Here is a 17,907-nt window from a genome sequence, read left to right as displayed (position 1 = left end):
GGCAGCATGCGCAGCTCCTCGTTAGTATAGTGGACAGTATCTCCGCCTGTCACGTGGAAGACCGGGGTTCGATTCCCCGACGGGGAGAGCTAGCTCTTTTCGGCTTTCGAATGATCCATCCAAAAGTTTTGGGAGGAGCCACAGGTCACAGAAGGAGTTCTGCTTCGACATCAGCCCGAGCCAAAGGACATGCGTTGGCCGGGAATCAAACCCGGGTCAACCGCTTGGAAGGCAGCTATGCTCACCACTATACCACCAACGCAGTCAGCAGTCAGCCACTTGCGCCGTCGCTAAGAAGGCTCGAAGTGCACTAGTCGCCGATAGGGCTAGAGGAGCTGATGAGATCTTTGTTTGGACCCGTCACTAAAGAGAGCCTTCCAGAGTTTGCATCCCGTCACGTACAAGAAAGTGCTGCCTTCCCATGCCAGCTAAATAAACATTAAGTGCTGACAGCGCAAACGCAGAGAGTGCAAATACAGACGAAGACCAGTGGCACGCCCTCCTGCAGCGTGTTGGCGGACGGCCAAATTGATTCTGCTCTTGACATTTCGATGTAGCTCTGCTGTGAGCAGAGCACCCAAAAATACAGGTCACTCGCAAAAGTTCCCCTACACGGAAATCTTTAGTAAAAGGCGAAAGATTTATGTGACAATGAAGAGAAATTCGAGCTGTGTCTACGACCACTCCGGCCTGTGCGCTGCCTCTGGTAAACCACTACGCTCGCCAAGGGTCATCAAGGGTGACGACGCCTGCCCACATGTGTTTCGTCAGCCCCCCCCCCCCCACTCCAAAAGGGAGGAGAAAAACTCACAAAAGTCCCCTCGGTCCACCAATAACCACAAGCCAAATCAAGGCAATCTCTTTCTCATGCCTCCATCTGAAAAGTTGGAGAAAATCTTATATGAATAAAAGGGTCTTTTAAAGAAATCCCTTATTCCGAGGTCACCGTAGCCACCAGATCCAGTCTGTATCCAGATCAGTGGGCCGCTTCAGTCACCCGGATCCAGTCAGTATCCAGACAAGATGGTTGATCAACACCTAGAAAGGACCTCTATGGCCCTGAAACACAGCGGAGACCGGGACAACTAGATGAGCCCCAGATACAGATCCCCTGTAAAGACCTTGTCTCAGACGACCACCAGGACAAGACCACAGGAAACAGATGATTCTTCTGCACAGTCTGACTTTTCTGCAGCCTGGAGCTGATTTGCTGGTTTCTTCTGACCAGAGGAGAACTGTCTCCCCGACTGAGCCTGGTTTCTCACCGGGTTTTTTCTCCATTTTTTCACCGATCGAGTTTTGGTTCCTTGCCTCTGTCGCCTCTGGCAGTCATAGCTGGGGACACTTCATGTACAGCGATATCGTTGACTTGATTGCAAATTATTGCACAGATACTATTTAAACTGAACTTAGCTGAATGATGACATCACCGATTTCAATGACGAAATGCCTTTAACTGTCATTTTGCTTTATTGACGCACTGTGTTCCTAATTAATGTTGTTCAGTTGCATTGACACAATCCTTTTTGTTTAAAGCGCAATTTAAAAAAAAAAAAGAGTCCAAACAATGACCCCTGCAACGGGTAGTGTTCCAAATGTTATGCGACTTTAGCTAATGATGGGTCCATCCGGAATTTGACGGTGCTAGGGCTGTGTCAGCGTCAGAAAAAGCCATGCATTGTTCAGTTATGTCGGTGCAGTAGCGTCGGTTGGGGAAGAAACGGCAGCATGCGCAGCTCCTCGTTAGTATAGTGGACAGTATCTCCGCCTGTCACGCGGAAGACCGTGGTTCGATTCCCCGACGGGGAGAGCTAGCTCTTTTCGGCTTCCGAACGATCCATCCAAAAGTTTTGGGAGGAGCCACAGATCACAGAAGGAGTTCTGCTTCGACATCAGCCCGAGCCAAAGGACATGCGTTGGCCGGGAATCGAACCCAGGTCAACTGCTTGGAAGGCAGCTATGCTCACCACTATACCACCAACGCAGTCACCAGTCAGCCACTTGCGCTGTCGTTAAGAAGGCTCGAAGTGCACAAGTCGCCGATAGGGCTAGAGGAGCTGATGAGATCTTTGTTTGGACCCGTCACTAAAGAGAGCCTTCAAGAGTTTGCATCCCGTCACGTACAAGAAAGTGCTGCCTTCCCATGCCAGCTAAATAAACATTAAGTGCTGACAGCGCAAACGCAGAGAGTGCAAATACAGACGAAGACCAGTGGCACGCCCTCCTGCAGCGTGTTGGCGGACGGCCAAATTGATTCTGCTCTTGACATTTCGTTGTAGCTCTGCTGTGAGCAGAGCACCCAAAAATACAGGTCATTCGCAAAAGTTCCCCTCCATGGAAATCTTTAGTAAAAGGCGAAAGATTTATGCGACAATGAAGAGAAACTCGAGCTGTGTCTACGACCACTCCGGCCTGTGCGATGCCTCTGGTAAACCATTACGCTCGCCAAGGGTCATCAAGGGTGACGACGCCTGACCACATGCGTTTCGTCAGCCCCCCCCCCCACTCCAAAAGGGAGAAGTAAAACTCACAAAAGTCCACTCGGTCCACCAATAACCACAAGCCCAATCAAGGCAATCTCTTTCTCATGCCTCCATCTGAAAAGTTGGAGAAAATCTTATATGAATAAAAGAGTCTTTTAAAGAAATCCCTTATTCCGAGGTCAACGTAGCCACCAGATCCAGTCTGTATCCAGATCAGTGGGCCGCTTCAGTCACCCGGATCCAGTCAGTATCCAGACAAGATGGTTGATCAACACCTAGAAAGGACCTCTATGGCCCTGAAACACAGCGGAGACACAGCGGAGACCGGGACAACTAGATGAGCCCCAGATACAGATCCCCTGTAAAGACCTTGTCTCAGACGACCACCAGGACAAGACCACAGGAAACAGATGATTCTTCTGCACAGTCTGACTTTTCTGCAGCCTGGAGCTGATTTGCTGGTTTCTTTTGACCAGAGGAGAACTGTCTCCCCGACTGAGCCTGGTTTCTCACCGGGTTTTTTCTCCATTTTTTCACCGATCGAGTTTTGGTTCCTTGCCTCTGTCGCCTCTGGCAGGCATAGCTGGGGACACTTCATGTACAGCGATAACGTTGACTTGATTGCAAATTATTGCACAGATACTATTTAAACTGAACTTAGCTGAATGATGACATCGCCGATTTCAATGACGAAATGCCTTTAACTGTCATTTTGCTTTATTGACGCACTGTGTTCCTAATTAATGTTGTTCAGTTGCATTGACACAATCCTTTTTGTTTAAAGCGCAATTTAAAAAAAAAAAAAGAGTCCAAACAATGACCCCTGCAACGGGTAGTGTTCCAAATGTTATGCGACTTTAGCTAATGATGGGTCCACCCGGAATTTTACGGTGCTAGGGCTGTGTCAGCGTCAGAAAAAGCCATGCATTGTTCAGTTATGTCGGTGCAGTAGCGTCGGTTGGGGGAGGAACGGCAGCATGCGCAGCTCCTCGTTAGTATAGTGGACAGTATCTCCGCCTGTCACGCGGAAGACCGGGGTTCGATTCCCCGACGGGGAGAGCTAGCTCTTTTCGGCTTCCGAATGATCCATCCAAAAGTTTTGGGAGGAGCCACAGGTCACAGAAGGAGTTCTGCTTCGACATCAGCCCGAGCCAAAGGACATGCGTTGGCCGGGAATCGAACCCGGGTCAACTGCTTGGAAGGCAGCTATGCTCACCACTATACCACCAACGCAGTCAGCAGTCAGCCATTTGCGCCGTCGCTAAGAAGGCTCGAAGTGCACGAGTCGCCGATAGGGCAAGAGGAGCTGATGAGATCTTTGTTTGGACCCGTCACTAAAGAGAGCCTTCCAGAGTTTGCATCCCGTCACGTACAAGAAAGTGCGGCCTTCCCATGCCAGCTAAATAAACATTAAGTGCTGACAGCGCAAACGCAGAGAGTGCAAATACAGACGAAGACCAGTGGCACGCCCTCCTGCAGCGTGTTGGCGGACGGCCAAATTGATTCTGCTCTTGACATTTCGATGTAGCTCTGCTGTGAGCAGAGCACCCAAAAATACAGGTCACTCGCAAAAGTTCCCCTCCACGGAAATCTTTAGTAAAAGGCGAAAGATTTATGCGACAATGAAGAGAAACTCGAGCTGTGTCTACGACCACTCCGGCCTGTGCGCTGCCTCTGGTAAACCACTACGCTCGCCAAGGGTCATCAAGGGTGACGACGCCTGCCCACATGTGTTTCGTCAGCCCCGCCCCCCACTCCAAAAGGGAGCAGTAAAACTCACAAAAGTCCACTCGGTCCACCAATAACCACAAGCCCAATCAAGGCAATCTCTTTCTCATGCCTCCATCTGAAAAGTTGGAGAAAATCTTATATGAATAAAAGAGTCTTTTAAAGAAATCCCTTATTCCGAGGTCAACGTAGCCACCAGATCCAGTCTGTATCCAGGTCAGTGGGCCGCTTCAGTCACCCGGATCCAGTCAGTATCCAGACAAGATGGTTGATCAACACCTAGAAAGGACCTCTATGGCCCTGAAACACAGCGGAGACCGGGACAACTAGATGAGCCCCAGATACAGATCCCCTGTAAAGACCTTGTCTCAGACGACCACCAGGACAAGACCACAGGAAACAGATGATTCTTCTGCACAGTCTGACTTTTCTGCAGCCTGGAGCTGATTTGCTGGTTTCTTTTGACCAGAGGAGAACTGTCTCCCCGACTGAGCCTGGTTTCTCACCGGGTTTTTTCTCCATTTTTTCACCGATCGAGTTTTGGTTCCTTGCCTCTGTCGCCTCTGGCAGGCATAGCTGGGGACACTTCATGAACAGCGATAACGTTGACTTGATTGCAAATTATTGCACAGATACTATTTAAACTGAACTTAGCTGAATGATGACATCACCGATTTCAATGACGAAATGCCTTTAACTGTCATTTTGCTTTATTGACGCACTGTGTTCCTAATTAATGTTGTTCAGTTGCATTGACACAATCCTTTTTGTTTAAAGCGCAATTTAAAAAAAAAAAAAAAAAAAAAGAGTCCAAACAATGACCCCTGCAACGGGTAGTGTTCCAAATGTTATGCGACTTTAGCTAATGATGGGTCCATCCGGAATTTGACGGTGCTAGGGCTGTGTCAGCTTCAGAAAAAGCCATGCATTGTTCAGTTATGTCGGTGCATTAGCGTCGGTTGGGGGAGAAACGACAGCATGCGCAGCTCCTCGTTAGTATAGTGGACAGTATCTCCGCCTGTCACGCGGAAGACCGGGGTTCGATTCCCCGACGGGGAGAGCTAGCTCTTTTCGGCTTCCGAACGATCCATCCAAAAGTTTTGGGAGGAGCCACAGGTCACAGAAGGAGTTCTGCTTCGACATCAGCCCGAGCCAAAGGACGTGCGTTGGCCGGGAATCGAACCCAGGTCAACTGCTTGGAAGGCAGCTATGCTCACCACTATACCACCAACGCAGTCACCAGTCAGCCACTTTCGCCGTCGTTAAGAAGGCTCGAAGTGCACGAGTCGCCGATAGGGCTAGAGGAGCTGATGAGATCTTTGTTTGGACCCGTCACTAAAGAGAGCCTTCCAGAGTTTGCATCCCGTCACGTACAAGAAAGTGCTGCCTTCCCATGCCAGCTAAATAAACATTAAGTGCTGACAGCGCAAACGCAGAGAGTGCAAATACAGACGAAGACCAGTGGCACGCCCTCGTGCAGCGTGTTGGCGGACGGCCAAATTGATTCTGCTCTTGACATTTCGATGTAGCTCTGCTGTGAGCAGAGCACCCAAAAATACAGGTCATTCGCAAGAGTTCCCCTCCATGGAAATCTTTAGTAAAAGGCGAAAGATTTATGCGACAATGAAGAGAAACTCGAGCTGTGTCTACGACCACTCCGGCCTGTGCGATGCCTCTGGTAAAACACTACGCTCGCCAAGGGTCATCAAGGGTGACGACGCCTGCCCACATGCGTTTCGTCAGCCCCCCCCCCCCCCACTCCAAAAGGGAGAAGTAAAACTCACAAAAGTCCACTCGGTCCACCAATAACCACAAGCCCAATCAAGGCAATCTCTTTCTCATGCCTCCATCTGAAAAGTTGGAGAAAATCTTATATGAATAAAAGAGTCTTTTAAAGAAATCCCTTATTCCAAGGTCACCGTAGCCACCAGATCCAGTCTGTATCCAGATCAGTGGGCCGCTTCAGTCACCCGGATCCAGTCAGTATCCAGACAAGATGGTTGATCAACACCTAGAAAGGACCTCTATGGCCCTGAAACACAGCGGAGACCGGGACAACTAGATGAGCCCCAGATACAGATCCCCTGTAAAGACCTTGTCTCAGACGACCACCAGGACAAGACCACAGGAAACAGATGATTCTTCTGCACAGTCTGACTTTTCTGCAGCCTGGAGCTGATTTGCTGATTTCTTCTGACCAGAGGAGAACTGTCTCCCCGACTGAGCCTGGTTTCTCACCGGGTTTTTTCTCCATTTTTTCACCGATCGAGTTTTGGTTCCTTGCCTCTGTCGCCTCTGGCAGGCATAGCTGGGGACACTTCATGTACAGCGATATCGTTGACTTGATTGCAAATTATTGCACAGATACTATTTAAACTGAACTTAGCTGAATGATGACATCACCGATTTCAATGACGAAATGGCTTTAACTGTCATTTTGCTTTATTGACGCACTGTGTTCCTAATTAATGTTGTTCAGTTGCATTGACACAATCCTTTTTGTTTAAAGCGCAATTTAAAAAAAAAAAAAAAAAAAAAAGAGTCCAAACAATGACCCCTGCAACGGGTAGTGTTCCAAATGTTATGCGACTTTAGCTAATGATGGGTCCATCCGGAATTTGACGGTGCTAGGGCTGTGTCAGCTTCAGAAAAAGCCATGCATTGTTCAGTTATGTCGGTGCAGTATCGTCGGTTGGGGGAGAAACGGCAGCATGCGCAGCTCCTCGTTAGTATAGTGGACAGTATCTCCGCCTGTCACGCGGAAGACCGGGGTTCGATTCCCCGACGGGGAGAGCTAGCTCTTTTCGGCTTCCGAATGATCCATCCAAAAGTTTTGGGAGGAGCCACAGGTCACAGAAGGAGTTCTGCTTCGACATCAGCCCGAGCCAAAGGACATGCGTTGGCCGGGAATCGAACCCGGGTCAACTGCTTGGAAGGCAGCTATGCTCACCACTATACCACCAACGCAGTCAGCAGTCAGCCACTTGCGCCGTCGCTAAGAAGGCTCGAAGTGCACGAGTCGCCGATAGGGCAAGAGGAGCTGATGAGATCTTTGTTTGGACCCGTCACTAAAGAGAGCCTTCCAGAGTTTGCATCCCGTCACGTACAAGAAAGTGCGGCCTTCCCATGCCAGCTAAATAAACATTAAGTGCTGACAGCGCAAACGCAGAGAGTGCAAATACAGACGAAGACCAGTGGCACGCCCTCCTGCAGCGTGTTGGCGGACGGCCAAATTGATTCTGCTCTTGACATTTCGATGTAGCTCTGCTGTGAGCAGAGCACCCAAAAATACAGGTCACTCGCAAAAGTTCCCCTCCACGGAAATCTTTAGTAAAAGGCGAAAGATTTATGCGACAATGAAGAGAAACTCGAGCTGTGTCTACGACCACTCCGGCCTGTGCGCTGCCTCTGGTAAACCACTACGCTCGCCAAGGGTCATCAAGGGTGACGACGCCTGCCCACATGCGTTTCGTCAGCCCCCCCCCCACTCCAAAAGGGAGCAGTAAAACTCACAAAAGTCCACTCGGTCCACCAATAACCACAAGCCCAATCAAGGCAATCTCTTTCTCATGCCTCCATCTGAAAAGTTGGAGAAAATCTTATATGAATAAAAGAGTCTTTTAAAGAAATCCCTTATTCCGAGGTCACCGTAGCCACCAGATCCAGTCTGTATCCAGATCAGTGGGCCGCTTCAGTCACCCGGATCCAGTCAGTATCCAGACAAGATGGTTGATCAACACCTAGAAAGGACCTCTATGGCCCTGAAACACAGCGGAGACCGGGACAACTAGATGAGCCCCAGATACAGATCCCCTGTAAAGACCTTGTCTCAGACGACCACCAGGACAAGACCACAGGAAACAGATGATTCTTCTGCACAGTCTGACTTTTCTGCAGCCTGGAGCTGATTTGCTGGTTTCTTCTGACCAGAGGAGAACTGTCTCCCCGACTGAGCCTGGTTTCTCACCGGGTTTTTTCTCCATTTTTTCACCGATCGAGTTTTGGTTCCTTGCCTCTGTCGCCTCTGGCAGGCATAGCTGGGGACACTTCATGTACAGCGATATCGTTGACTTGATTGCAAATTATTGCACAGATACTATTTAAACTGAACTTAGCTGAATGATAACATCACCGATTTCAATGACGAAATGCCTTTAACTGTCATTTTGCTTTTTTGACGCACTGTGTTCCTAATTAATGTTGTTCAGTTGCATTGGCACAATCCTTTTTGTTTAAAGCGCAATTTAAAAAAAAAAAAAAAAAAAAAAAAGAGTCCAAACAATGACCCCTGCAACGGGTAGTGTTCCAAATGTTATGCGACTTTAGCTAATGATGGGTCCATCCAGAATTTGACGGTGCTAGGGCTGTGTCAGCGTCAGAAAAAACCATGCATTGTTCAGTTATGTCGGTGCAGTAGCGTCAGTTGGGGGAGAAACGGCAGCATGCGCAGCTCCTCGTTAGTATAGTGGACAGTATCTCCGCCTGTCACGCGGAAGACCGGGGTTCGATTCCCCGACGGGGAGAGCTAGCTCTTTTCGGCTTCCGAATGATCCATCCAAAAGTTTTGGGAGGAGCCACAGGTCACAGAAGGAGTTCTGCTTCGACATCAGCCCGAGCCAAAGGACATGCGTTGGCCGGGAATCGAACCCGAGTCAACTGCTTGGAAGGCAGCTATGCTCACCACTATACCACCAATGCAGTCAGCCACTTGCGCCGTCGCTAAGAAGGCTCGAAGTGCACGAGTCGCCGATAGGGCTAGAGGAGCTGATGAGATCTTTGTTTGGACCCGTCACTAAAGAGAGCCTTCCAGAGTTTGCATCCCGTCACGTACAAGAAAGTGCTGCCTTCCCATGCCAGCTAAATAAACATTAAGTGCTGACAGCGCAAACGCAGAGAGTGCAAATACAGACGAAGACCAGTGGCACGCCCTCCTGCAGCGTGTTGGCGGACGGCCAAATTGATTCTGCTCTTGACATTTCGATATAGCTCTGCTGTGAGCAGAGCACCCAAAAATACAGGTCACTCGCAAAAGTTCCCCTCCACGGAAATCTTTAGTAAAAGGCGAAAGATTTAGGCGATAATGAAGAGAAACTCGAGCTGTGTCTACGACCACTCCGGCCTCTGCGCTGCCTCTGGTAAACCACTACGCTCGCCAAGGGTCATCAAGGGTGACGACGCCTGCCCACATGCGTTTCGTCAGCCCCCCCCCCCCCACTCCAAAAGGGAGGAGTAAAACTCACAAAAGTCCACTCGGTCCACCAATAACCACAAGCCCAATCAAGGCAATCTCTTTCTCATGCCTCCATCTGAAAAGTTGGAGAAAATCTTATATGAATAAAAGAGTCTTTTAAAGAAATCCCTTATTCCGAGGTCACCGTAGCCACCAGATCCAGTCTGTATCCAGATCAGTGGGCCGCTTCAGTCACCCGGATCCAGTCAGTATCCAGACAAGATGGTTGATCAACACCTAGAAAGGACCTCTATGGCCCTGAAACACAGCGGAGACCGGGACAACTAGATGAGCCCCAGATACAGATCCCCTGTAAAGACCTTGTCTCAGACGACCACCAGGACAAGACCACAGGAAACAGATGATTCTTCTGCACAGTCTGACTTTTCTGCAGCCTGGAGCTGATTTGCTGGTTTCTTCTGACCAGAGGAGAACTGTCTCCCCGACTGAGCCTGGTTTCTCACCGGGTTTTTTCTCCATTTTTTCACCGATCGAGTTTTGGTTCCTTGCCTCTGTCGCCTCTGGCAGGCATAGCTGGGGACACTTCATGTACAGCGATATCGTTGACTTGATTGCAAATTATTGCACAGATACTATTTAAACTGAACTTAGCTGAATGATGACATCACCGATTTCAATGACGAAATGCCTTTAACTGTCATTTTGCTTTTTTGACGCACTGTGTTCCTAATTAATGTTGTTCAGTTGCATTGGCACAATCCTTTTTGTTTAAAGCGCAATTTAAAAAAAAAAAAAAAGAGTCCAAACAATGACCCCTGCAACGGGTAGTGTTCCAAATGTTATGCGACTTTAGCTAATGATGGGTCCATCCGGAATTTGACGGTGCTAGGGCTGTGTCAGCGTCAGAAAAAACCATGCATTGTTCAGTTATGTCGGTGCAGTAGCGTCAGTTGGGGGAGAAACGGCAGCATGCGCAGCTCCTCGTTAGTATAGTGGACAGTATCTCCGCCTGTCACGCGGAAGACCGGGGTTCGATTCCCCGACGGGGAGAGCTAGCTCTTTTCGGCTTCCGAATGATCCATCCAAAAGTTTTGGGAGGAGCCACAGGTCACAGAAGGAGTTCTGCTTCGACATCAGCCCGAGCCAAAGGACATGAGTTGGCCGGGAATCGAACCCGGGTCAACTGCTTGGAAGGCAGCTATGCTCACCACTATACCACCAACGCAGTCAGCAGTCAGCCACTTGCGCCGTCGCTAAGAAGGCTCGAAGTGCACGAGTCGCCGATAGGGCTAGAGGAGCTGATGAGATCTTTGTTTGGACCCGTCACTAAAGAGAGCCTTCCAGAGTTTGCATCCCGTCACGTACAAGAAAGTGCTGCCTTCCCATGCCAGCTAAATAAACATTAAGTGCTGACAGCGCAAACGCAGAGAGTGCAAATACAGACGGACGGCCAAATTGATTCTGCTCTTGACATTTCGATGTAGCTCTGCTGTGAGCAGAGCACCCAAAAATACAGGTCATTCGCAAAAGTTCCCCTCCATGGAAATCTTTAGTAAAAGGCGAAAGATTTATGCGACAATGAAGAGAAACTCGAGCTGTGTCTACGACCACTCCGGCCTGTGCGATGCCTCTGGTAAACCACTACGCTCGCCAAGGGTCATCAAGGGTGACGACGCCTGCCCACATGCGTTTCGTCAGCCCCCCCCCCCCCCCCCCCCACTCCAAAAGGGAGGAGTAAAACTCACAAAAGTCCACTCGGTCCACCAATAACCACAAGCCCAATCAAGGCAATCTCTCTCTCATGCCTCCATCTGAAAAGTTGGAGAAAATCTTATATGAATAAAAGAGTCTTTTAAAGAAATCCCTTATTCCGAGGTCACCGTAGCCACCAGATCCAGTCTGTATCCAGATCAGTGGGCCGCTTCAGTCACCCGGATCCAGTCAGTATCCAGACAAGATGGTTGATCAACACCTAGAAAGGACCTCTATGGCCCTGAAACACAGCGGAGACCGGGACAACTAGATGAGCCCCAGATACAGATCCCCTGTAAAGACCTTGTCTCAGACGACCACCAGGACAAGACCACAGGAAACAGATGATTCTTCTGCACAGTCTGACTTTTCTGCAGCCTGGAGCTGATTTGCTGGTTTCTTCTGACCAGAGGAGAACTGTCTCCCCGACTGAGCCTGGTTTTTTCTCCATTTTTTCACCGATCGAGTTTTGGTTCCTTGCCTCTGTCGCCTCTGGCAGGCATAGCTGGGGACACTTCATGTACAGCGATATCGTTGACTTGATTGCAAATTATTGCACAGATACTATTTAAACTGAACTTAGCTGAATGATGACATCACCGATTTCAATGACGAAATGCCTTTAACTGTCATTTTGCTTTATTGATGCACTGTGTTCCTAATTAATGTTGCTCAGTTGCATTGACACAATCCTTTTTGTTTAAAGCGCAATTTAAAAAAAAAAAAAAAAAAAAAAAAAGAGTCCAAACAATGACCCCTGCAACGGGTAGTGTTCCAAATGTTATGCGACTTTAGCTAATGATGGGTCAATCCGGAATTTGACGGTGCTAGGGCTGTGTCAGCGTCAGAAAAAGCCATGCATTGTTCAGTTATGTCGGTGCAGTAGCGTCGGTTGGGGGAGAAATGGCAGCATGCGCAGCTCCTCGTTAGTATAGTGGACAGTATCGCCGCCTGTTACGCGGAAGACCGGGGTTCGATTCCCCGACGGGGAGAGCTAGCTCTTTTCGGCTTCCGAATGATCCATCCAAAAGTTTTGGGAGGAGCCACAGGTCACAGAAGGAGTTCTGCTTCGACATCAGCCCGAGCCAAAGGACTTGCATTGGCCGGGAATCGAACCCGGGTCAACTGCTTGGAAGGCAGCTATGCTCACCACTATACCACCAACGCAGTCAGCAGTCAGCCACTTGCGCCGTCGTTAAGAAGGCTCGAAGTGCACGAGTCGCCGATAGGGCTAGAGGAGCTGATGAGATCTTTGTTTGGACCCGTCACTAAAGAGAGCCTTCCAGAGTTTGCATCCCGTCACGTACAAGAAAGTGCTGCCTTCCCATGCCAGCTAAATAAACATTAAGTGCTGACAGCGCAAACGCAGAGAGTGCAAATACAGACGAAGACCAGTGGCACGCCCTCCTGCAGCGTGTTGGCGGACGGCCAAATTGATTCTGCTCTTGACATTTCGATGTAGCTCTGCTGTGAGCAGAGCACCCCAAAAAACAGGTCACTCGCAAAAGTTCCCCTCCATGGAAATCTTTAGTAAAAGGCGAAAGATATATGCGACAATGAAGAGAAACTCGAGCTGTGTCTACGGCCACTCCGGCCTGTGCGATGCCTCTGGTAAACCACTACGCTCGCCAAGGGTCATCAAGGGTGACGACGCCTGCCCACATGCGTTTCGTCAGCCCCCCCCCCCCCACTCCAAAAGGGAGAAGTAAAACTCACAAAAGTCCACTCGGTCCACCAATAACCACAAGCCCAATCAAGGCAATCTCTTTCTCCTGCCTCCATCTGAAAAGTTGGAGAAAATCTTATATGAATAAAAGAGTCTTTTAAAGAAATCCCTTATTCCGAGGTCACCGTAGCCACCAGATCCAGTCTGTATCCAGATCAGTGGGCCGCTTCAGTCACCCGGATCCAGTCAGTATCCAGACAAGATGGTTGATCAACACCTAGAAAGGACCTCTATGGCCCTGAAACACAGCGGAGACCGGGACAACTAGATGAGCCCCAGATACAGATCCCCTGTAAAGACCTTGTCTCAGACGACCACCAGGACAAGACCACAGGAAACAGATGATTCTTCTGCACAGTCTGACTTTTCTGCAGCCTGGAGCTGATTTGCTGGTTTCTTCTGACCAGAGGAGAACTGTCTCCCCGACTGAGCCTGGTTTCTCACCGGGTTTTTTCTCCATTTTTTCACCGATCGAGTTTTGGTTCCTTGCCTCTGTCGCCTCTGGCAGGCATAGCTGGGGACACTTCATGTACAGTGATAACGTTGACTTGATTGCAAATTATTGCACAGATACTATTTAAACTGAACTTAGCTGAATGATGACATCACCGATTTCCATGACGAAATAACTTTAACTGTCATTTTGCTTTATTGACGCACTGTGTTCCTACTTAATGTTGTTCAGTTGCATTGACACAATCCTTTTTGTTTAAAGCGCAATTTAAAAAAAAAAAGAGTCCAAATAATGACCCCTGCAACGGGTAGTGTTCCAAATGTTATGCGACTTTAGCTAATGATGGGTCCATCCGGAATTTGACGGTGCTAGGGCTGTGTCAGCGTCAGAAAAAGCCATGCATTGTTCAGTTATGTCGGTGCAGTAGCGTCGGTTGGGGGAGAAACGGCAGCATGCGCAGCTCCTCGTTAGTATAGTGGACAGTATCTCCGCCTGTCACGCGGAAGACCGTGGTTCGATTCCCTGACGGGGAGAGCTAGCTCTTTTCGGCTTCCGAACGATCCATCCAAAAGTTTTGGGAGGAGCCACAGATCACAGAAGGAGTTCTGCTTCGACATCAGCCCGAGCCAAAAGACATGCGTTGGCCGGGAATCGAACCCAGGTCAACTGCTTGAAAGGCAGCTATGCTCACCACTATATTACCAACGCAGTCACCAGTCAGCCACTTGCGCCGTCGTTAAGAAGGCTCGAAGTGCACGAGTCGGCGATAGGGCTAGAGGAGCTGATGAGATCTTTGTTTGGACCCGTCACTAAAGAGAGCCTTCCAGAGTTTGCATCCCGTCACGTACAAGAAAGTGCTGCCTTCCCATGCCAGCTAAATAAACATTAAGTGCTGACAGCGCAAACGCAGAGAGTGCAAATACAGACGAAGGCCAGTGGCACGCCCTCCTGCAGCGTGTTGGCGGACGGCCAAATTGATTCTGCTCTTGACATTTCGATGTAGCTCTGCTGTGAGCAGAGCACCCAAAAATACAGGTCATTCGCAAAAGTTCCCCTCCATGGAAATCTTTAGTAAAAGGCGAAAGATTAATGCGACAATGAAGAGAAACTCGAGCTGTGTCTACGACCACTCCGGCCTGTGTGATGCCTCTGGTAAACCACTACGCTCGCCAAGGGTCATCAAGGGTGACGACGCCTGCCCACATGCGTTTCGTCAGCCCCCCCCCCCCCCCCCACTCCAAAAGGTAGAAGTAAAACTCACAAAAGTCCACTCGGTCCACCAATAACCACAAGCCCAATCAAGGCAATCTCTTTCTCATGCCTCCATCTGAAAAGTTGGAGAAAATCTTATATGAATAAAAGAGTCTTTTAAAGAAATCCCTTATTCCGAGGTCAACGTAGCCACCAGATCCAGTCTGTATCCAGATCAGTGGGCCGCTTCAGTCACCCGGATCCAGTCAGTATCCAGACAAGATGGTTGATCAACACCTAGAAAGGACCTCTATGGCCCTGAAACACAGCGGAGACCGGGACAACTAGATGAGCCCCAGATACAGATCCCCTGTAAAGACCTTGTCTCAGACGACCACCAGGACAAGACCACAGGAAACAGATGATTCTTCTGCACAGTCTGACTTTTCTGCAGCCTGGAGCTGATTTGCTGGTTTCTTCTGACCAGAGGAGAACTGTCTCCCCGACTGAGCCTGGTTTCTCACCGGGTTTTTTCTCCATTTTTTCACCGATCGAGTTTTGGTTCCTTGCCTCTGTCGCCTCTGGCAGGCATAGCTGGGGACACTTCATGTACAGCGATAACGTTGACTTGATTGCAAATTATTGCACAGATACTATTTAAACTGAACTTAGCTGAATGATGACATCACCGATTTCAATGACGAAATGCCTTTAACTGTCATTTTGCTTTATTGACGCACTGTGTTCCTACTTAATGTTGTTCAGTTGCATTGACACAATCCTTTTTGTTTAAAGCGCAATTTAAAAAAAAAAAAGAGTCCAAACAATGACCCCTGCAACGGGTAGTGTTCCAAATGTTATGCGACTTTAGCTAATGATGGGTCCACCCGGAATTTGACGGTGCTAGGGCTGTGTCAGCGTCAGAAAAAGCCATGCATTGTTCAGTTATGTCGGTGCAGTAGCGTCGGTTGGGGGAGAAACGGCAGCATGCGCAGCTCCTCGTTAGTATAGTGGACAGTATCTCCGCCTGTCACGCGGAAGACCGGGGTTCGATTCTTTTCGGCTTCCGAATGATCCATCCAAAAGTTTTGGGAGGAGCCACAGGTCACAGAAGGAGTTCTGCTTCGACATCAGCCCGAGCCAAAGGACTTGCGTTGGCCGGGAATCGAACCCGGGTCAACTGCTTGGAAGGCAGCTATGCTCACCACTATACCACCAACGCAGTCAGCAGTCAGCCACTTGCACCATCGTTAAGAAGGCTCGAAGTGCACGAGTCACCGATAGGGCTAGAGGAGCTGATGAGATCTTTGTTTGGACCCGTCACTAAAGAGAGCCTTCCAGAGTTTGCATCCCGTCACGTACAAGAAAGTGCTGCCTTCCCATGCCAGCTAAATAAACATTAAGTGCTGACAGCGCAAACGCAGAGAGTGCAAATACAGACGAAGACCAGTGGCACGCCCTCCTGCAGCGTGTTGGCGGACGGCCAAATTGATTCTGCTCTTGACATTTCGATGTAGCTTTGCTGTGAGCAGAGCACCCAAAAATACAGGTCATTCGCAAAAGTTCCCCTCCATGGAAATCTTTAGTAAAAGGCGAAAGATTTATGCGACAATGAAGAGAAACTCGAGCTGTGTCTACGACCACTCCGGCCTGTGCGATGCCTCTGGTAAACCACTACGCTCGCCAAGGGTCATCAAGGGTGACGACGCCTGCCCACATGCGTTTCGTCAGCCCCCCCCCCCCCCACTCCAAAAGGTAGAAGTAAAACTCACAAAAGTCCACTCGGTCCACCAATAACCACAAGCCCAATCAAGGCAATCTCTTTCTCATGCCTCCATCTGAAAAGTTGGAGAAAATCTTATATGAATAAAAGAGTCTTTTAAAGAAATCCCTTATTCCGAGGTCAACGTAGCCACCAGATCCAGTCTGTATCCAGATCAGTGGGCCGCTTCAGTCACCCGGATCCAGTCAGTATCCAGACAAGATGGTTGATCAACACCTAGAAAGGACCTCTATGGCCCTGAAACACAGCGGAGACCGGGACAACTAGATGAGCCCCAGATACAGATCCCCTGTAAAGACCTTGTCTCAGACGACCACCAGGACAAGACCACAGGAAACAGATGATTCTTCTGCACAGTCTGACTTTTCTGCAGCCTGGAGCTGATTTGCTGGTTTCTTCTGACCAGAGGAGAACTGTCTCCCCGACTGAGCCTGGTTTCTCACCGGGTTTTTTCTCCATTTTTTCACCGATCGAGTTTTGGTTCCTTGCCTCTGTCGCCTCTGGCAGGCATAGCTGGGGACACTTCATGTACAGCGATAACGTTGACTTGATTGCAAATTATTGCACAGATACTATTTAAACTGAACTTAGCTGAATGATGACATCACCGATTTCAATGACGAAATGCCTTTAACTGTCATTTTGCTTTATTGACGCACTGTGTTCCTAATTAATGTTGTTCAGTTGCATTGACACAATCCTTTTTGTTTAAAGCGCAATTTAAAAAAAAAAAAGAGTCCAAACAATGACCCCTGCAACGGGTAGTGTTCCAAATGTTATGCGACTTTAGCTAATGATGGGTCCACCCGGAATTTGACGGTGCTAGGGCTGTGTCAGCGTCAGAAAAAGCCATGCATTGTTCAGTTATGTCGGTGCAGTAGCGTCGGTTGGGGGAGAAACGGCAGCATGCGCAGCTCCTCGTTAGTATAGTGGACAGTATCTCCGCCTGTCACGCGGAAGACCGGGGTTCGATTCCCCGACGGGGAGAGCTAGCTCTTTTCGGCTTCCGAATGATCCATCCAAAAGTTTTGGGAGGAGCCACAGGTCACAGAAGGAGTTCTGCTTCGACATCAGCCCGAGCCAAAGGACTTGCGTTGGCCGGGAATCGAACCCGGGTCAACTGCTTGGAAGGCAGCTATGCTCACCACTATACCACCAACGCAGTCAGCCACTTGCGCCATCGTTAAGAAGGCTCGAAGTGCACGAGTCACCGATAGGGCTAGAGGAGCTGATGAGATCTTTGTTTGGACCCGTCACTAAAGAGAGCCTTCCAGAGTTTGCATCCCGTCACGTACAAGAAAGTGCTGCCTTCCCATGCCAGCTAAATAAACATTAAGTGCTGACAGCGCAAACGCAGAGAGTGCAAATACAGACGAAGACCAGTGGCACGCCCTCCTGCAGCGTGTTGGCGGACGGCCAAATTGATTCTGCTCTTGACATTTCGATGTAGCTTTGCTGTGAGCAGAGCACCCAAAAATACAGGTCATTCGCAAAAGTTCCCCTCCATGGAAATCTTTAGTAAAAGGCGAAAGATTTATGCGACAATGAAGAGAAACTCGAGCTGTGTCTACGACCACTCCGGCCTGTGCGATGCCTCTG

General features: G+C 49.2%; 25 non-coding genes across 25 annotated transcripts; 6 read left to right on the top strand and 19 right to left on the bottom strand.

Moving 5' to 3' along the window:
- Nucleotides 1-555: 555 nt before the first annotated feature.
- Nucleotides 556-670, bottom strand: LOC132146064 (U5 spliceosomal RNA). The gene has a single exon (XR_009434813.1). It is a non-coding gene; the product is annotated as a U5 spliceosomal RNA (small nuclear RNA).
- A 1,242-nt stretch (nucleotides 671-1,912) lies between these two features.
- On the bottom strand, nucleotides 1,913-1,984 carry trnag-ucc (transfer RNA glycine (anticodon UCC)). The gene has a single exon. It is a non-coding gene; the product is annotated as a tRNA-Gly (tRNA).
- Nucleotides 1,985-2,277: 293 nt separating this feature from the next.
- LOC132146045 (U5 spliceosomal RNA) lies at nucleotides 2,278-2,391 on the bottom strand. Its single transcript, XR_009434795.1, has one exon. It is a non-coding gene; the product is annotated as a U5 spliceosomal RNA (small nuclear RNA).
- A 1,078-nt stretch (nucleotides 2,392-3,469) lies between these two features.
- Nucleotides 3,470-3,541, top strand: trnad-guc (transfer RNA aspartic acid (anticodon GUC)). The gene has a single exon. It is a non-coding gene; the product is annotated as a tRNA-Asp (tRNA).
- A 103-nt stretch (nucleotides 3,542-3,644) lies between these two features.
- Nucleotides 3,645-3,716, bottom strand: trnag-ucc (transfer RNA glycine (anticodon UCC)). Its single transcript has one exon. It is a non-coding gene; the product is annotated as a tRNA-Gly (tRNA).
- A 293-nt stretch (nucleotides 3,717-4,009) lies between these two features.
- LOC132145858 (U5 spliceosomal RNA) lies at nucleotides 4,010-4,124 on the bottom strand. The gene has a single exon (XR_009434620.1). It is a non-coding gene; the product is annotated as a U5 spliceosomal RNA (small nuclear RNA).
- Nucleotides 4,125-5,198: 1,074 nt separating this feature from the next.
- trnad-guc (transfer RNA aspartic acid (anticodon GUC)) lies at nucleotides 5,199-5,270 on the top strand. Its single transcript has one exon. It is a non-coding gene; the product is annotated as a tRNA-Asp (tRNA).
- A 103-nt stretch (nucleotides 5,271-5,373) lies between these two features.
- On the bottom strand, nucleotides 5,374-5,445 carry trnag-ucc (transfer RNA glycine (anticodon UCC)). Its single transcript has one exon. It is a non-coding gene; the product is annotated as a tRNA-Gly (tRNA).
- A 293-nt stretch (nucleotides 5,446-5,738) lies between these two features.
- LOC132146051 (U5 spliceosomal RNA) lies at nucleotides 5,739-5,852 on the bottom strand. The gene has a single exon (XR_009434801.1). It is a non-coding gene; the product is annotated as a U5 spliceosomal RNA (small nuclear RNA).
- Nucleotides 5,853-6,931: 1,079 nt separating this feature from the next.
- Nucleotides 6,932-7,003, top strand: trnad-guc (transfer RNA aspartic acid (anticodon GUC)). The gene has a single exon. It is a non-coding gene; the product is annotated as a tRNA-Asp (tRNA).
- Nucleotides 7,004-7,106: 103 nt separating this feature from the next.
- trnag-ucc (transfer RNA glycine (anticodon UCC)) lies at nucleotides 7,107-7,178 on the bottom strand. The gene has a single exon. It is a non-coding gene; the product is annotated as a tRNA-Gly (tRNA).
- Nucleotides 7,179-7,471: 293 nt separating this feature from the next.
- Nucleotides 7,472-7,586, bottom strand: LOC132145857 (U5 spliceosomal RNA). Its single transcript, XR_009434619.1, has one exon. It is a non-coding gene; the product is annotated as a U5 spliceosomal RNA (small nuclear RNA).
- Nucleotides 7,587-8,662: 1,076 nt separating this feature from the next.
- Nucleotides 8,663-8,734, top strand: trnad-guc (transfer RNA aspartic acid (anticodon GUC)). Its single transcript has one exon. It is a non-coding gene; the product is annotated as a tRNA-Asp (tRNA).
- Nucleotides 8,735-9,195: 461 nt separating this feature from the next.
- On the bottom strand, nucleotides 9,196-9,310 carry LOC132145895 (U5 spliceosomal RNA). The gene has a single exon (XR_009434655.1). It is a non-coding gene; the product is annotated as a U5 spliceosomal RNA (small nuclear RNA).
- A 1,070-nt stretch (nucleotides 9,311-10,380) lies between these two features.
- trnad-guc (transfer RNA aspartic acid (anticodon GUC)) lies at nucleotides 10,381-10,452 on the top strand. The gene has a single exon. It is a non-coding gene; the product is annotated as a tRNA-Asp (tRNA).
- A 432-nt stretch (nucleotides 10,453-10,884) lies between these two features.
- Nucleotides 10,885-10,998, bottom strand: LOC132146042 (U5 spliceosomal RNA). Its single transcript, XR_009434793.1, has one exon. It is a non-coding gene; the product is annotated as a U5 spliceosomal RNA (small nuclear RNA).
- A 1,251-nt stretch (nucleotides 10,999-12,249) lies between these two features.
- Nucleotides 12,250-12,321, bottom strand: trnag-ucc (transfer RNA glycine (anticodon UCC)). Its single transcript has one exon. It is a non-coding gene; the product is annotated as a tRNA-Gly (tRNA).
- A 293-nt stretch (nucleotides 12,322-12,614) lies between these two features.
- Nucleotides 12,615-12,729, bottom strand: LOC132146112 (U5 spliceosomal RNA). The gene has a single exon (XR_009434859.1). It is a non-coding gene; the product is annotated as a U5 spliceosomal RNA (small nuclear RNA).
- A 1,241-nt stretch (nucleotides 12,730-13,970) lies between these two features.
- Nucleotides 13,971-14,042, bottom strand: trnae-uuc (transfer RNA glutamic acid (anticodon UUC)). Its single transcript has one exon. It is a non-coding gene; the product is annotated as a tRNA-Glu (tRNA).
- Nucleotides 14,043-14,335: 293 nt separating this feature from the next.
- LOC132146098 (U5 spliceosomal RNA) lies at nucleotides 14,336-14,449 on the bottom strand. The gene has a single exon (XR_009434846.1). It is a non-coding gene; the product is annotated as a U5 spliceosomal RNA (small nuclear RNA).
- Nucleotides 14,450-15,675: 1,226 nt separating this feature from the next.
- Nucleotides 15,676-15,747, bottom strand: trnag-ucc (transfer RNA glycine (anticodon UCC)). Its single transcript has one exon. It is a non-coding gene; the product is annotated as a tRNA-Gly (tRNA).
- Nucleotides 15,748-16,040: 293 nt separating this feature from the next.
- Nucleotides 16,041-16,154, bottom strand: LOC132146093 (U5 spliceosomal RNA). Its single transcript, XR_009434841.1, has one exon. It is a non-coding gene; the product is annotated as a U5 spliceosomal RNA (small nuclear RNA).
- A 1,069-nt stretch (nucleotides 16,155-17,223) lies between these two features.
- Nucleotides 17,224-17,295, top strand: trnad-guc (transfer RNA aspartic acid (anticodon GUC)). Its single transcript has one exon. It is a non-coding gene; the product is annotated as a tRNA-Asp (tRNA).
- Nucleotides 17,296-17,398: 103 nt separating this feature from the next.
- On the bottom strand, nucleotides 17,399-17,470 carry trnag-ucc (transfer RNA glycine (anticodon UCC)). Its single transcript has one exon. It is a non-coding gene; the product is annotated as a tRNA-Gly (tRNA).
- A 286-nt stretch (nucleotides 17,471-17,756) lies between these two features.
- LOC132146092 (U5 spliceosomal RNA) lies at nucleotides 17,757-17,870 on the bottom strand. Its single transcript, XR_009434840.1, has one exon. It is a non-coding gene; the product is annotated as a U5 spliceosomal RNA (small nuclear RNA).
- Nucleotides 17,871-17,907: the final 37 nt, after the last annotated feature.

The sequence above is a fragment of the Carassius carassius genome, chromosome 8 (genome assembly GCF_963082965.1).
Source record: "Carassius carassius chromosome 8, fCarCar2.1, whole genome shotgun sequence".
Taxonomy (NCBI): Eukaryota; Metazoa; Chordata; class Actinopteri; order Cypriniformes; family Cyprinidae; genus Carassius; species Carassius carassius.
This window is presented reverse-complemented; position numbering and strand designations above follow the sequence as displayed.